The following is a 4,020-nucleotide window of genomic DNA, read 5'->3' as shown; positions in this document are numbered from 1 at the left end:
AATAATCAGAGTAAAGTAAGTAGTCAGTACATGGTTGTATAGTAAATGTTACTCTGAACAATCACAAATCACTGTGTGCTTGAGATAGTTAAGCCATGTTAAAGAGAAAAGAGATGAAAAGAGTAAAGAGATGAAACTCAAATGTTGGGACATGCACATGAGGGGATTGATAGTGAAGGTCTTCTACTGGTGTGTTTCTGCAGGCTGTACACTGGAACATCAGAAGATCACAGAGATCACTGCATATGCAGGAGACTCAGTACTACTGCCCTGTTCCTGCACTGACCCACAAACCAGACCTGAGAGTTTCACCTGGCAGAAACACCAAAACTCCAGTTATACAGAGATCTCCAGTGAGAGTGAACAGTACAGAAACAGAATTCAGCTGGGTACTGCTCACTCTCCAGGAAATCTCTCTCTACTCATATCACACCTGACTGAGGAGGATGAGGGAGACTACAGGTGTCAAACTAAAGGGAATAAATACAAAGACATCAAACTTTATGTTTCAGGTAAAATATTATTCAGAAACACGGACAAATTAAAATCTCCTAAGTAGATTTCGCCTGGTGGATCTCCATCATGAACTTCGCTTTTCAAACATAAATATAAATGTAATATAAATACATTCACCACACACTTTATTAGACACACATACATCACATTTTACTAAAATTCAAAAACAGGACATTTAAAAATAGAGAAACACCATTACATATTTATGTATCTAACATGTGGACCACATTATCCTCAGATATTAGTCACCAGACACCCTCTGTCACCAGTCTAGAAGAGTTAAACACAACTAACATACATTTCACCTGCCCTCACTGAACACTTTCAGTACCTCTAATAAGTGAATGTGTAGGTATAATTACAGACTGTGTCCACCTGGTGTCTTACACAGTTTGTGTGTTACCCTGCACGCAGGATATCACTGGTCAGTTTCTGACCACAGATGTCCCAGTATATGTGGATACTGAACCATTCTCCACACGTCAATCCCACTACAGTGCTGGAGGCTTGGTAGTGGGTGTTGTACTGGTATGAGTGGTTCAGGTACAGCAGTGTTACTGGATTCAGTGCTACTGGTAGGCTGAGAGTGTTCTGACAGTGAAAGATATCCAGCCAGCAGTGCTTCAGTGGTCAGACACTGATCATGACTGGAGTTGGAGGATGGTTAACACTAACTGTGTAATAGACCAGATGGGCTAGAACCACTGACTCTACAAATACAAGATTTTTCTCATCCATTCATATTTATCAAATGTGATGGAGCATAAACTATTGCATAAAGAGAGAGAGAAGGAGGGAAGCAGAGAGAGAGAGAAGGAGAGAGGCAGAGAGGGAGAGAGAGAAAGAAAAAAAAAGAAGAGCAGAGAGAAGAGTCTCCTCTCACAGCTGGTGCTGACACTGAGTTCATTAACACACACTAACACTAACACATCAGGACCAGTCTGAAGTACAAACAATCAGACCAAACCAAATTATTACACTTCACAAACTAAACTACATCACCCACTGGAACACAAACACAAGCACAAAGCAAAATGCAGCGTTATCTGGCCCATAACGTCAGTACACGGTAGCAGACGACCTGTACACAGTGACTGACATTAAACACAGAACCACTTTGACAAAGTCCAGACTCAGAGAACACAGCCTGGCCGTCCAGACCAGCCGATATAAATGTCATGGCTGCCCAGAGAACAGTGACTCTGTCAACAATGTAAATATGACACTGTAGAGACAGAGCTGCACTTCCTCACTGAATGTGAAAAATTCATCCAAATACGGCAAATTTACTTTACAAAATCTGAGACGATCCACCCCAAATTTAAGTGTCCGTCTAACACTGACAAACTGCCCATCCTACTGGGCGAAAAGAAGGAAAGCAGCGCTTTAGCTGGGTGATACATATCTGCCTGCCATAAGATGAGGGACAGTGATTAACCCACCCAAACATACACACACACACACACAGAGACTATATTACCCAGTTTATAAAAGTTACCTAACTATTTATCATTATTAACTATTTATTATTATTAACTATTTGTTATTATTAAGTATTTATTATTTTCCATCCTTATTATTTATTTATTTTCCTTTCTTTTCACTTTTACTTCTTCTAATTATTATTATTTCAGACCAATTACAGTTTCTCTTCAAGTTCTTTTATAACAGAATTCTTAATTTCCATAATTGCAAAGGTTGTAATGTTGTGTAATGTTCATGTTGTAATACCGCTTTGGCAATACTATAGTTGTATATGGTCATGCCAATAAAGCTTACTGAACTGAAATGAACTGAGATAGAGAGAGAGAGAGAGAGAGAGCAAGAGAGAGAGAGAGAGAGACCCGACCCAGGAGCCCCTAATTCATTCACTCTCAGAAAATGACAGAAGGACACATTGCACCTACAGAGCCCTGCAGCTTCAGACGTAACCAACGTATCACCACCACTGACACACAGAGAACTGAACACGTCTGTTTGGCCAAACTGTACATACATCAGTTCTGTAGTACAAAATCTAAACTTGTTAAATACATAACAGTCCTGAACCCTCATTACTTATAACTGATCACACTTTTCTATTCTTGCAGAGGCTCCATGTAAACCTGTAAATCCTCCTCCAGTGGACGCTGACACAACAAGTCCAACAGCTTCAACTAAACCTACTACTACAATGACGTCTCCAAATTGTTAAATGGTTTCTTTAAATCTGTGATGTTTATGAGAATAAAAGTTATTTAATGTGTCATTTAATGTAAACTCTCAATGAAGTATAATGCCTGACTCTGTAACTTCAAACTGAGCTTGTAGAAACGTATTACAGACCCATTCATGTTCTTTTCTATTTTCTTGTGTGTCAATAAGAATATGCTTTGAATGCTTGTTAAACATTCATACAATTTAATATTTAAAATGACAATTAATACATTTAAATTTAATATAAATGCTTCCCACATTCCCACATGCAGGTGCTCACACTTCTCCACTGTACACACGTCATGTCATATTAGCTGGTGTGGGGGGTTTACTGCTGTTGATGGGATTAGGAGGAGTCATCTGCTGGAGATACAGAGGTACACACACACACACACACACACACACACATACATAAATACATACATATCCACATCCATCTCACACTGAGTTAATTTTGTAGTTCAGAGACGTGAACAGACGGTGAGCAGAGAGGGACAAACAGGACAGAGGAGAGATCAGCAGACACAGGTGAGTGTCACACATCCATGTTATAATATCAGTGAACTCTGATTCAGTGCACAGATCTGTTCTACAGTGTCAAAGCTTGGATCAGTGAATGTGACTGTTTCTGCATGATTGTTCTGACATTCTGTACATGACTACAACGTTAAGATCGAAATAATGTAATTGCCAGCCAATCCCTTCATGTAACACTGACATGAGGCAAGAAACATTTGGGCCATATACAAAATAGTTTACTACATACTTATGCTGCATACTGGACTCATTATATACCGTATAATGTTTACTGTTCCCTGTAGTAGTATGATGCATAATATCCAGTGTGTACTAAAACGCAAACCATACTAAGGGGTCACGTGAACGTATGAAGTTCTACCCACTTGTGATTTACCGCCACCGTTGCATGATGAGATGCTGTACACCATGGAGACAGGCCTGGTCACATACTGGATTATTTGGCCATAGCAGTACGTCATCTGGGTATCTTTTGTGTACTGGAAAAATTCATTTTGGTCAGACTAGTTTTCAAGCTCTCTTCAGTAAGCACTCATTAACTAAAGAAAAATTGATCAACACACATTTATCATTTGTATTAAAAAGGGCAGATGATGTATGTATATGGTTACTCTGCTCAGCTACTTTATTAGGATCACCTTTACACTACATCCAGTTATCTTCTAGCTGCGTTATATACCTGTGTACAGTTCCACAGGCTTGTGTATAAACTTCAGACACACTGCTTTTCTTGTTACACACTCATACATGCTCTAAAGACACTACCACTGC

At 39.3% G+C, this 4,020-nt stretch overlaps 1 long non-coding RNA gene across 1 annotated transcript; it reads left to right on the top strand.

The window, feature by feature from the left end:
• The first annotated feature begins 246 nt into the window (after positions 1-246).
• On the top strand, positions 247-3,425 carry LOC145660267 (uncharacterized). The gene is made up of 3 exons (XR_014126512.1): positions 247-512; positions 2,607-3,089; positions 3,173-3,425. It is a non-coding gene; the product is annotated as an uncharacterized LOC145660267 (long non-coding RNA).
• The last annotated feature ends 595 nt before the right edge of the window (positions 3,426-4,020 follow it).

Source organism: Electrophorus electricus, chromosome 2, assembly GCF_041902795.1.
Source record: "Electrophorus electricus isolate QZ-2024a chromosome 2, ASM4190279v1, whole genome shotgun sequence".
NCBI classification, from domain to species: Eukaryota; Metazoa; Chordata; class Actinopteri; order Gymnotiformes; family Gymnotidae; genus Electrophorus; species Electrophorus electricus.
Note: the sequence above shows the minus strand (reverse complement) of the source record. Positions and strands in the feature narration are given on the sequence as shown.